Below are 13,929 nucleotides of genomic sequence, written 5' to 3'. Positions count from 1 at the left end.
TCCGGAATCACTGTCTATGGGGGGGCAGTATGCATGGGAAAGGAGAAGTAGGTGGTAGTTATACCAGGGAAGCAAGGCAAGGGAACCGCGTGTACAATGAAGCCTAAGGATAGTTATGACCTTGAACCTTTGGTCACTTCTACCCCGACGGAGTACAGAGCGGATGTGCGAGCCAACCTCGCGGCATTCACTACACACAAGCACGACTGCGGGAGGGTAGCAGGGGTGGAGGTCAGAGTAGAAGGAGATCCCATGGCCCGACCACAGAAGCAGTACAACTTCCCCAGAGAGGCAGGGGCGGATTTAGAGACGGCGTTGATATCACTGGTTGAGCAGGGTGTGTTGAGACCCATAGCGACCTATGTTAACTCTCCGATTTGGCCGGTTAGGAAACCGGACAATTCATGGAGAGCCACTGTGACTATCAGATTCTTAACAAGAACATCCCAGCCTGTGCCCTCACTATCGCAGCCGTAGCCGACCTGATCGGGAGTATCCCAGCATCCGCAAAAACATTCACGGTGCTGGACATTTCGAGCGGATTCTGGTCTATCCCTCTCAAAAGGGAGGACCAGTATAAGTTCGCATTCACTTTCAAGGGTCAGCAGTACACATGGATCTGCCATCCCCAAGGGTTTCATAACAGTCCTATTTTCCACCAATGTATGGCCAACTGTTTAAAAGGGTTCAGCAGAGCACAGCAGCTTATGCAGTACGTGGACGACCTGCTTTTGTTCTCCGACAAGGGGGAGGAGCATGGCCCACAGCTGGATGAACTGCTGAGTTGTTAAAGGAAGCTGGGTTCAAGGTTAATCTCGGGAAAGCACAGTCGGCCAGCAGGATGTAAAATTCCTCGGGCTGACCGTGCGTACTGGGGAGAGGGCCATCGATGAGTACAGGAGCTACCTGCCCCGACCATGGTAGCGGGGGTAAGATCCTTCCTGGGACTCACAGGGTACTGCAGAGATTTCATAGAGGACGATGCCACTACAGTAGCCCCTCTACTCCGGCTCCTCCACAAGAGAGCGGGCTGGGAGTGGGCTGGGAGTGGGATGAGGACTGCATGGCAGCTTTTAGTCATCTGAAGAGAGATCTGCAGACCGCACCGGCTTTAGGAGCAATTGATGGGGGAGAGGAGTTCTTTTTGGAGGTAGCTGCCACAGGGGACAGTTTGAGTGCAGTGCTGCTCCATGAGCGGCATGGCAAGCTGAGGCCTGTGATATACTCATCAAGAATCCTCACAGATGTAGCGAGGGGTTACTCCAATTGTAAGAGGCACCTGCTTGCCACACATTGGGCCATGAATAGATCACAAATCTTCACGGGGGCATCCCCAATAACTCTCTTAACCCATCATACACCCACTCAGATGCTTCTGGATGGGAGGATAAAGCACGGCACGGTGAGCAGTGCACGCATTGCTCGCTGGACTTTATTGCAAATGAATTTGAGCGTGAAAGGCCTCTGTGAACCTAAGCTCGCTGCAAATTTGATCTACTCAGGGGTGGCTCACAAATGTTCTGTTGAAGAAGTATAGGATGTAGACATAGGATTTCGGGCTGGGATCCATTCCACAGGCCGTGAGATCTATGTAGACGGGTCCAGTACAGTGGTGGCAGGGGAGCGACTCACTGGATGCTGGATTTTTGACCTAAAGGCAGATATTGCCAAGGCCATTAAACTCCCGAGTACCATGAGCGCCCAGCACGCTGAACTGTTGGCAGTGGTGTATGTGGTTACCCACCCCGAAGAGTTCCCTACACCCTACACAATTTGCTCGGACAGCATGTTCACTTACAATTTGTGTACAGAATATTTGGTCATTTGGTCTTGCAGATGGGAAACCCCTAGCAGCCAAGCCATTGTTGCAACAGATCATAACATCGATAGGAACCCAGGGGAATTTCTATATCCACAAAGTCAAGGCCCATTTTAAGACAGAATCCCGTGCGGAGGGCAATCAGCAGGCTGATGTACTGGCCAAGGAAGGTGCTCGAATGGGCATGTTTTGGGATCGTTATGTGTCGAGTCCGGTCGCCGCGATCAGAGACAGAGGTGGGATACAAGGGAGTGCAAGGGTAGCATTGGCCCCGGACCTAAAGATGGCCCAGACACAGGATCCCATCCTGAAGACTGCTCTGGATATGCTGGCTAAGGGAGATAAGGTAGAGGGTCCATACGGAGTGGCGCAGGCATTACGGTAAAGGAAGGGATGATTTTCAGAGGGGAACAGTGGGTAATCTTGCAGCAGCACTGGAGAGAATTTCTTCAGTTGGCCCACGAAGGTCCAGGAGCAGGGCACCCTGGGCCGGAGACCACCTGGCAACAGGTGGAACAGGCAGAGTGGTGGCCGCAACTGAGGGAGGACGTCCGCGACTTCTGCGTAGATTGCTTGGTGTGTGCTGCAAACAACCCTGACCCCCAGAAAAGGAAGGTATCCATGGGACGCACTAGGAGAGGGGAGGGACCATGGCAGTCCATACAGGTCGATTATATCGGACCGCTGCCCACCGCGCAGGGGGGTTACAAGTACTGCTGGTCCTCGAAGATGTGTTCTCTAAATGGGTAGAAGCCTTCCCTTGCCGAACAACCACAGCTTTGGGGTCAACAAGGATTCTAGTGAGAGAAGTATTCTCTAGGTGGGGGCTACCACAGTATGTGGAGTCCGATTAGGGGAGTCACTTCACAGGGGCAGTCATGCAGGCGACTCTGAAGATGCTAGGTCTAGAGGGTAAATGGCACGTCGCCCACAACCTGCAGTCATCGGGGATTGTGGAGCGAATGAATAGGACCATCAAGGAAAGGTTACGAAAGGAAACGGGAGACACGCCTAGAAAATGGGTGAAGGTCTTGCCGTTAGTTCTGATGGGGGTCCGAGCCAGCCCGTCTAGAAGTACAGGGTATCCCCGCATGAGCTCGTGACTGGCAGGGTCATGAGAATGCCCAGCCATGTACTGGCACCGGTTCTCATGGAAGGTCAGTTGTTAAGGTTTGTTAAGAATCTGTTTGAGCATCTCAAACAGGTCCATTGGCAGGCTGCCAGCAACATGGGGAAGCAACATCGTAGAAATCGTTTATTGTTTGAGCCTCAGAGGCACCACGAGTGGAAGGTCGGTGATCAAGTAATGGTCAGAAACTTCACCAGGGTACGGACTTTTGAACCGCTATACATGGGACTGTACAATATCGTGGATAAGGCAAGTCCGATGGTATATGCGGTCAAAATGCCCCGATGCATTAAATGGTTCCATATCAATCAGTGCAAGCTTTTCAACCATGAGGAAAGAGCTGATAAGAGGAGGAAACAGCAGGGAGTGGTGAGCTGCGCTACAGGTGTGGGTCTCCAGCCCATAATCTGGTACTGTGAGGAGCCCACAGAGGGACCAGCCATTCCGCCTGTGCGGATAGGAGTGAGGAGGAGTGCCAGGATCCCATGGCCAAGGGAACCGTAGACGCCTCCTTACACACCGGTGAACGAAGGAAACCGGGGTCGTAAGAGGCCTAGGGTCAAGGAGACCTAGTGTGGCCACCCAGAGACGGGTGGCGCTGTACATAACTTCTTTCCCTCCTGACTGTTGCCTTAGCTTGTCTGTATATTCTGGTTACCAAAGGTAATCAATCGTATGTAGCTGCATCTTGAAAGGTGAGGCATCACCCCAAGGACAACATTGTCTTCTGTGTGTTTTCAGGGAACATCTAAGAACAAGATGAAGTCAGTTATAGTAATCCTAATCGTCATGATTGAAGCCAGCACAAGTTGTAGGGGCAACACCGAGGAATTGGTTGTTTTCAGCTGCACCAGTGGAGACGGACCGACCGTGACTACTGATGGCTTGAAGGATGGGGCGAGCGTCCATCTCCACAAGGGGAGATGGCCAGGATGGCTGGGGTTGAATTCCACGCAGTATTCCAGCCATGACAAGTTCATCTATGGTGAAGCATCCATCCCACCTCCTGGGTTAGGGTAACGGAGGGTAAACGGATGTGCCTTAGCTGTAGGGGACACATTCCACTGGGAAGGTGGTGGTGGCTCAGGAAACTGAGCATGCACACAGGGGACCAGATAGCTGACTGGGAAAGACTAAGTAACGAAACGTATCAGATGATCACGGGTTCTCAGGGAGGAGCGAATGTGTGTTGGGATAAGTGGTGGGAATCCGTGGAAGAGATTTATGTGTGTATGTGGGGGTCGGAAAAGATCTGCCCAACGGGTGTGTCAATCGCGTTTAGAGGGCGATGGCAGGACGCCGGAGGTGGGATTGGTGTATGGACTCCTGTGTGATCCCAAATCCCCTGAACACCATCAACGCCACACAACTCATCTCATACACTAGGAAGCCCCCGCCCAGAGCCACGGTGGTACAGACAACTGTAGATAGGTACCCCACCACAACCAGGGGTCCAGGGAATGGGTTGGTGTTAATCCCCACTCTGTGGCATCTGTGATCCTGAACCTGACTGAAGTCCACCTGCCTGTGTGATGCCGAAGAAGACGGAGAAGCTTTATGAAGCTCTGTTAAAAGTGATGTTTCAGAAGTTTTATGAACTGGACTATTGAAACGTAGATAAAGGACAGCTTTATGATCTGAATGTTGGGAATAGTGTGGGGTCCAGGAGTCAGAGAAGAGGAACCTGGAACAATGTTGCCACAGTGTTCAGTACAGGAACGGGTATTGTTAATAGTATGGATGATGTACAACTCCAGATGCAGATCCAACTGCGTAAGATTCTAGTGGAAGAGAACACAGGGACGGGTTCAGAGTTTCATGAGGACCAGGCAATGACTGTTCATTTAAAGGAGGTCATTGCGGAGCTGGAGCTAAAACTGTTAATGATTTGATACAGGAGAACAGGAACACCTCGGAGCAGGCTGCACGGAATGAGGTGTGCATGCTGTATGGCGCAGAGTTGCTGGGCGAGGGCCGCAGCAACCTGGAGGACCTGAGGCAAGGTCGCATCCCTTCACGGATAAGCAACAAGCATCTCGTCGCGCTGCACCCGTACAGCAATTCGTTGAGCCCGTCCCAGCTTCGTTTAGCCTCTGAAGCCTACCCTGTCCCTGTACATTGCGGGCGGTCCAACCATACAGTGATGGGAATTGTAGTAAGGATGCCGGTAATGGGCGGATCATCCCGGCCAGCATCGGTATACAGGGTTGAGAATATCGGGGTCATTCGTGGAGGAGTGCATGTTTGTTTTAAAGCGGTCCCGCCGTATGTCATAAAGTGGGAGCATGCTATGACGAGCACTGACCATTCCGGATGCCAGAGCCGGGGTGCACACATAATACTGCGCCCCCAGCACTTGAATGCTTTTGCTCGATCAGAATGTGGGTTTGCTTCTGCAGGCGCGGAACCTATCAATTGCACCATGGAAGTGATGGCACCAGATCACGTACCTCCACAGGTAGCATATGTGGGGAGTGGGACATACTGTGTCACCACAAGTGCGCTCCGCTACCAGTACAGCCAGGACATACGGTGTCCGGTGAGCGACACAGTTTTTGTTTCAAACCCAAGGCGGAGGTTCAAGTGGCACAAGAGCGAATTACTCCCATCCCCGAACCCTCGTCCATTCACCTCACTGTAAACAACACCTTCACGCATCTCCAGGATTATGTGGAACATTTTGGGTACCCGATTCCTTTTCTGCCGGAACGCCTCACTGAGTTAATAAAGGCCATTGAGCTCTCCCAGAGACATTTTTACACTTTAGAGCAAAAGACAGTGGAAGTGGGGGAAGAGATCAAGGGGATTGTCTCGCCACAGTGGTGGGATATCGGTCTCAATGTAGAGATTCCCCCTAGATCCACGTCGGTTCCCATGCATTAGTCATCATACAATTGTTGCTTGTAAGCTATTTGTTGTACACCAGCTGCAGGTGACAGAGCCAGATGTTCCGAATGCAGTGGCAAGGGATGTTAGATCGACCCGGAGAGGTGTGACTGATTTATGTTGATGATTGTTTTTCCCTGCTAAAACTTGTAATGTACCAAAGTTCTGTAAGCAAGTGTATTATATTCTGGTTATAATTTCACACTTTGTATTGCGCGATGTGCGCTGTTGTAGTTTTTGTAATGTGTCACCATCTGTCAATGTTGTACTGTGTGATGTGCGCGGTGATTATTTGATTTTTTTTGGTAACGTCTTGTAGATCTTATGTGTGAAGAAGCCGTTTTCTTATGTTTTGACTCTGTAGAAGGGAACTGTGACACACTGTATGTATAGTACTGGGGTTTTAAAATGTAAAATCAGGGGAACAGTTTTACTTGTGGGAAACTTTGGCCTTTGCTCTCTCATCAAGTGATGTTTTATGGAAAGAAAAAGCATCAAATGGGGGACTGAAGAGACCACAAAAACACATTCTCTGTTTAAAGAATGGACTCAGTCGAGAATATTTCGTTAACTTTATGTTTTTTTTTTCTCTGAGGGTACTTTCCCTGTGATGGGATCACACTGTGCAGATACGTGAAAAGGCTGGTTTGTTAAAACTCCAGAGACCGCATGGCAGTTGGCTGTGACAAAGAACTGTCAGTCATCCAGAATGTACAGGTTCGCCCTAGCAAAAGGAAAGGGGCTCAGATATCTGAGGCATGCATAAACTATTGGAAAACCATTCTAATATGCAAAGGCACTTCTCACCTCCATCTCAGAAGAGAAGCAGAACAATGGACCCACTAGCCTGGCCACACCAAGAGGGGCACGTTCTTCCCTACACAAAAGCCGAGGGATGTCCCAGACCCAGGGCCATCAGTCTAATACACATGGGTCTGATGGCCCATCATCAACTAAGCACCGGAGTACTTAGAAGCAAAAGGATTTCAAAGATTGGCGGGAGAGATAAGGGCAGCAGGACTCCTTTAAAGATAGACTCTTTTCCACCATTCTCTAGCATTCTGGAGCGTTCTCCAGCGTTCGAGCGTTCCCCCTTTCTCTCTCTTCACCAAGACCGACATGACAAGACGAAGGACCAGCTGAGTGATTGAGACCAACTGGTGAGCTGTGTGGGGTGTAAAGGGCTCAGAGTTTTTTTGGAAGCTTCTTCGGACTATTCTGGGGAGGGAGCTTCATGTGACTGGGTAATTCGCTGGTAGGGGGGAGTTAGACTCTACCATAGCAACAAGGAAATGACTGCATGTCACCAGTCCTCAGTGTTGTACTGTATGTTGTTTTAACGTGGATCTTATTCTCCACAGAGACAGTGATTTTGTTTAGTAGTACATGTTTTAGCCAGTGTATGTTAGACCAAATAAATAAATGCAATTTTTCACCGAAGCATTCCTGTCCGTGACTTATTCCATTTACACTCTAAATAATAATCTCTGGGTTTAGAATTCTCATAAGGCGGGGGCGATTCGAACCGTCCATCTAGCCATTGGGCTCGGATCAAAACCGCTTACACATTAAAGCCATTACAGAAACATGGCTGAAAGAGGGGCAGGTTTGGCAGATCAATATTCCTGGCTGCAGGATTTTTGGACGAGATAGAGAGGGGGGTAAAAAGTGGGGGTGGGTTTGCGGTACTGATTAAAGAAACTATTACAGTGGTGAAGAGGGATGATATGTTAGAGGGATCATCAAATGAGGCCATATGGGTCGAATTGGAAAATAAAAAAGGGGCGATCACACTGCTGGGTGTTTATTACAGACCCCCAAACAGTGGGAAGGGGATAGAGGAGCAAATATGTAGGCAAATTGCTGTGATGTCCAAAAACCAGAAGGTAATAATAGTAGGGGATTTTAACTATCCAAATATTGATTGGAACAAATTTAGTGTGAAGGGTATAGAGGGTGCGGAATTCTTGAAATGCATTCAAGAGAACTTTTATCGTCAGTATGTAGCAAGCTCAACATGAGGGGGGCGGTCTTGGATTTAGTTTTGGGGAATGAAGCTGGGCAGGTTGAAGGGGTATTAGTGGGGGAGCACTTGGGTGCCTGTGACCACAATTCAGTCAGATTCAAGTTGGTTATGGATAAGGACAAGAATAGGCCTGGAATAAAAGTTCCGAATTGGGGAAAAGCTAATTTTGCTACGTTAAGCAGTGATTTGGCCATAGTGGACTGGAAAGAGCTCCCTGTGGGTAAATCAGTGTCAGAACAGTGGGAGGCATTTAAGGAGGAGATCCGGAAGGCTCAGGCCAAATATGTGCCCTTAAAGAAAAAGGCTGGGAAAAATAATTCCAGAACCCGCTGGATGTCTAGAAACTTACAGGGGATGAGTAAGAAAAAAAGGGACGCTTATGTCATATATTAACGGCTAAATACTATAGAATCTTTAGAGGAATATAGAAAGTTAAGAGGCAAAATTAAAAAGGATATTAGGAATGCTAAGAGAGAGCATGAGAAATTCTTGGCCAGTAAAATTAAGGAAAACCCTAAGATGTTCCATAAATATATTAAGAGCAAGAGGGTAACTAAAGAAAGGGTAGAGCCTATTAGAGAGTAATCTTTGAGTGGAGGCAGAAGATGTTGGGAGGGTTCTTAATGAATACTTTGCACCTGTTTTCACAAATAAAAGGGGCAATGCAAATACTGCTATTGAGGAGGAGTGTGATATTCTGGATGCAATAAATATAGTGAGAGAGGAAGTATTAAGGGGTTTAGTAGCTTTGAAAGTAGATAAGTCCCAGGCCCAGATGAAATGCATCCTTGGCTGTTGAGCGAAGTAAAAGAAGAAATAGCAGAGGCCTTGACCATCATTTTTCAGTCCTCTTTGGATCTGGGCATGGTGCTGGAGGATTGGAGGACTACTAATGTAGTACCCTTGTTTAAGAAGGGAGAAAGGGATAGGCCAAGTAATTACAGGCTTGTCAGTCTAACCTCAGTGGTGGGAAAATTATTGGAAAAAATCCTGAAAGACAGGATAAATCTGCATTTGGAAAGGCAAGGATTAATTAGGGACAGTCAGCATGGATTTATTAAGAGAAGATTGTATCTGACTAACCTGATTGAATTTTTTGAGGAGGTAACCAAGAGAGTTGATGAGGGTAGTGCGTACAATATAGTATATATGGACTTTAGCAAAGCTTTTGATAAGGTCTCACATGGTAGACTGGTCATGAAGGTTAAAGCCCATGGGATACAGGGCAAAGTGTCAAGTTGGATCCAAAATTGGCTTGGAGGTAGGAAGCAAAAGGTAATAATTGATGGATGTTTTTGTGACAGGAAGGATGTTTCTAGTGGGTTTCCGCAGATCTCAGTACTGGGACCCTTGCTTTTTATGGTATATATCAACGATTTAGACATGAATATAGGGAGTATGATTAAGAAGTTTGCAGAAAACACTAAAATTGGCTGTGTAGTTGATAATGAAGAGGAAAGTCATGGGCTGCAGGAGGATAACAATCTACTGGTCAGATGGGCAGAGCAGTGGCAAATGGAATTTAATTCAGAGAAGTGTGAGGTGCTGCACTTTGGGAGGGCTAATAAGGAAAGGGTATACACATTAAGCGATAGGCCACTTAATAGTGTAGATGAACAAAGGGATCTTGGAGTGCTTGTCCACAGATCCCTGAAAGTAGTTGGATAAGGTGGTTAAGAAAGCATGCTGAATGCTTGCCTTTATTGGCCGAGGCATAGAATATAAGAGCAGGGAGGTTATGCTTAAATTATATAATACACTGGTTAGGCCACAGCTGGAGTACTGCGTGCAGTTCTGGTCGCCGTATTGTAGGAAGGACGTGATTGCACTAGAGAGGGTGCAGAGGAGATTTACTAGGATGTTGCCTGGAATGGAGAATCTTAGTTATGAGGACAGATTGGATAGGCTGGGTTTGTTCTCATTGGAATAGAGGGGGTTGAGAGGAGACCTCATTGAGGTGTACAAAATATTGAGGGGCCTGGACATAGTGGATAGTAAGGGTTTATTTCCATTGGTGGAGGGGTCTATAGTTTCAAGGTGGTTGGTGGAGGGTTTAGAGGGGATTTGAGCGGGGGGGGGGCTTCTTTACGCAGAGGTTTGTGGGGCTCTGGAACTCGCTGCCTGGAAGAGTGGTGGATGCAGAAACCCTCACCACTTTTAAGAAATGGTTGGATGGGCACTTAAAGTGCCATAACCTGTAGGGTTACGGACCTAGAGTTGGTAATTGGGATTAGACTAGATGACCTTTTATTGGACGGAGCAGATATAATGGTAAGTATTTTAGGGAATCAAATACGGCCAGGGTGATCTCCTGGACTAGTTTCGATCGTCTGGATGGGTCGGAGAGGAATTTTCCCAGATTTTTTTCTCCCTAATTTGGCCTGGGTTGTTATCTGGTTTTTGCCTCTCCCAGGAGATCGCACTGCTCCGGTTGGGGTGGAGTGTTTAATGTTTTAATATAAGGGATGTCGCAGTTGTGGTGAGGCGGACTGGTTGGGCTGGGTGCTCTTTGCCTTTCTGTCATTGTATTTATATGTAACCTTTAGGGCTGCTGACTAAGGGCCATGTGACTCTTTGTCGGCCGGCACAGACACGATGGGCCAAAATGGCCTCCTTCTGCGCTGTAACTTTCTATGTTTCTAACAGCATTGTTTGTATCAATCAAGGTCATCGCTTTCCTGGAATAATTTGTAATTGGAACCTTCCAGGCAGCGCCTGGTGACCTTTGCCTCATTAATCAGGGAGCTGCTCACCACTGCATTGAGATGATCAATGATGAGCTATTCAGGTGGGTTGGGCAATTCATAAGCTTCTCAATAGAAACAGACAAACAAAGAGACAATGCAGTCCTCAAAGGCTCATAGGGGAACACCCTGTGGAGGTAAAACCCAAACTAAATTGGTAAATTTTAAGAGGACCAACTTTATGCACTTGAGAAGTCTTGTCTTGTCAGAGTGGGACTGGAAGGTTTGAATCTGGCTAGGAGAGTGCCGGAACTGGAGATTTTCTTCAAGGAGGTCATTCTGAATGCAATGGATCAATGTGTGACCATGCAAAGCAAAGGCACTAAGCTTAAAACAATCCTGCCTGGTTAACTGGGATTACCAGGCAACTCATAAAGAAGGGAAAAAAGCATTTATGGACATGAAGGAAAACACCACAGAATCAAGATGGATTCAATACCAAAAGGCATATCTCGAGTATAAAAAGGGCATCAAAATGGCAAAGAACATTTTCAAATTCAATATGGCCAAAGAAGTGAGGATAATAGTTTTATGGTTGTATTAAGAATAAAAACAAGGGATGGAAGTCGGATTGGTTGAGGGCATGACAGCTGATGCTACACAGCCTGCAAAAGGTTTTGCCTCAAATTTTAAAAAGGAAGAGATATGTAATTTATTTAATCTGGAAAGGGAACTAGGGGGTATTCCAGAGGTACGTTGTGACACTGATCACAATACTACCAGCTGTGTAAACCGAAGGTAAATAAATCTCAGGGGCTGGATAAGATACATCTGAGGATTCTTGAGGAAATAAGTAGGGAAATTACAGAACTCTTGTACAAATCTTTCGGAAATCACTGAATAGTGGAGCGGTGCCTGGGGACTGGGGAAAAACAGCAAATGTGACCCAGGAAACTACAGACCAGTAAATGTGGCACCCATTATTGGTAAAGTTGTGGAAACTCTTATTAAAGATAACATCCTGGAGCATCTGGATAAAAATAAAATCATAGAAGATAGCCAATATGGGTCCATGATGGGGAGTTCTTGCCAATCTAACGTACTCATTTTCTTTAGGGATGTCATAAGGAACTTGATAGGGGTTAGCAGTGGATGTGGTGTTACTTGGATTTCAGTAATGCCTTTTATAGAGTTCTTCTAGAAAAGCTGGTACTGAAAATAAATAAAGTAGGAATCAGTGGAAATATTTTACAATGGATACATAATTGGTTGACCAATTACAACAACAATCAAGAATAGAACTCAGAGGGTGGTGGTACAGGAATTGTTATCAGCCTGGGAAAATGTTACCAGTGGGGTCCCACAAGGCTCTGTTTTGGGCCCTCTTTTGTTTAATATCTTTACAAGTGATCTGGAGCTAGGAGTCACAAGCACAGTGGTTAAATTTGAAGATGTTATAAAGCTAATGAAGATAGTAGATTCCAAAGCTGAACAGGTTAAACTACAGGAGGATTGGAAAATACTTTGGGAACTGCGCAGACAGGTGGCAGATGAAATTAACTGTAAAGAAATGCAAATGGTTTCATAAGAGGATAAATAAAATCCAGGAAGGAACCGTGGCTTAGAAGTGTTTTTGTTGGCAGCTCGGCGTAAAATGTTAATGAGGCCCAATTCCTTGGGCCTCCAGGTTGGGGCACCGAGTCTGGGCCCAAAAATGCCAGTGATTCAGGCGGTTTTGCCCCCCATTAGCTGATCTCACCAAGGCAGCAGTTGGGGAGCAACAATTGCTCTTAGTGCCACTGGATAAGGTTGTGTCCTCCTGATTGTTATTCAGTGACCCCCCCCCCCCCGCCTCCCTGCTGGAAAGTACCTGTGTGTGGATGTCGAGAGAGCACAGGAACGGACAAGAACAAAGGCGTCAAGCAAAGCTAAAGATTTAAAAAAAAATGTTTTTCCCCACAAGTTGCTGAAGGTGTGGAACAGACACCTAGGGAAGTGAGTTGAGGTCAATTAACACCTTTAATAGGAACTGGGTTGCTAACCGTTGCAATAGGATTGGGGATTAGAGAGATATTAACAGCTAGATATTTTTTAAGGAGAGGTCAGGGAAAAAAATCTTGGTTCCCTAAAGTAGATCAACAGGTAGAATTGGTTCGAGGGAATTCAATAAGAGAATAGTCATATATGGACTCTGGATTGAATGGGCTTGAGGGCAGAATGGCCATTTCTTGCTTGAGATCTTCTTATGAGATGCCTTCCACTGCCAAACAGCCTGGCGACATCACTACCTCGCCTCACACGGGAGAAGTGGCCACTTGTTCTAGGCCACCAGAGGGCAGTGGGTGTCCCTAGCCTCATGCCCAGGAAGAGCCAAGCCCTCAAGAGGGGATTGTAGGAGAAAAGGAATTACAAAATGGGTCTGACTTTTGAAAATCTGTCAGGGAGACTGACTGGAAATTTGCCAATTAATTCCCGATCGAGCAGCTAACTAATACCTTGCACTGTGTGTGGGTCTTTGGTGGGAGGTGCCGAGGGCCACGGGGGAATGTGTCCAGCATTTGTTTGGCACAGAGGAAAGTGTTTACGTTGCCACTCCTGCTGTCAGCACATCTCTTAAACAAACAGAATTTTTCATATTTTAGGTAAGCTGTCATGAGCCATGAATCACTCCAGAAAGTGTTAGTTATGTACACAGTCAACTGGGTCTATTTTCTTTCGCTAGATTTCTGGAAAGGTCTGGAAGTCAGCAGGTGAGAGTTACTGATACAACATTATACGCTGCAGCAACAAAATTATAACAGATTCGCCTCAGCCCACAAAGACTAAGTTAACTCCAGTTCCCCCTCATCCTGGGATAGATTTCCAGGCCATCAGTAGCCATCTGGTACCTCACCATAAGTACATAAGAACATAAGAACATAAGAAATTGGAACAGGAGTAGGCCAGACGGCCCCTCAAGCCTGCTCTGCCATTCAATAAGATCATGGCTGATCTGATCACGGACTCACCTCCACATTCCCACCCGCTCCCCATAACCCTTTATCCCCTTATCGTTTAAGAAACTGTCTATTTCTGTCTTAAATGTATTCAATGTCCCAGCTTCCACAGCTCTCTGAGGCAGCGAATTCCACAGATCCACAACCCTCTGAGAGAAGAAATTTCTCATCTCAGTTTTAAATGGGCGGCCCCTTATTCTAAGATTTTGCCCTCTAGTTCTAGTCTCCACTATCAGAGGAAATATCCTCTCTGCATCCACCTTCTCAAGCCACCTCATAATCTTATATGCTTCGATAAGATCACCTCTCATTCTTCTGAATTCCAATGAGTAGAGGCCCGACCGACTCAACCTTTCCTCATAAGTCAACCCACTCATCTCCGGAATCAA

This window comes from Pristiophorus japonicus, chromosome 1 (genome assembly GCF_044704955.1).
Source record: "Pristiophorus japonicus isolate sPriJap1 chromosome 1, sPriJap1.hap1, whole genome shotgun sequence".
NCBI classification, from domain to species: Eukaryota; Metazoa; Chordata; class Chondrichthyes; family Pristiophoridae; genus Pristiophorus; species Pristiophorus japonicus.
The sequence above is the reverse complement of the archived record's forward strand: the minus strand, read 5'-3'. Positions refer to the sequence as shown.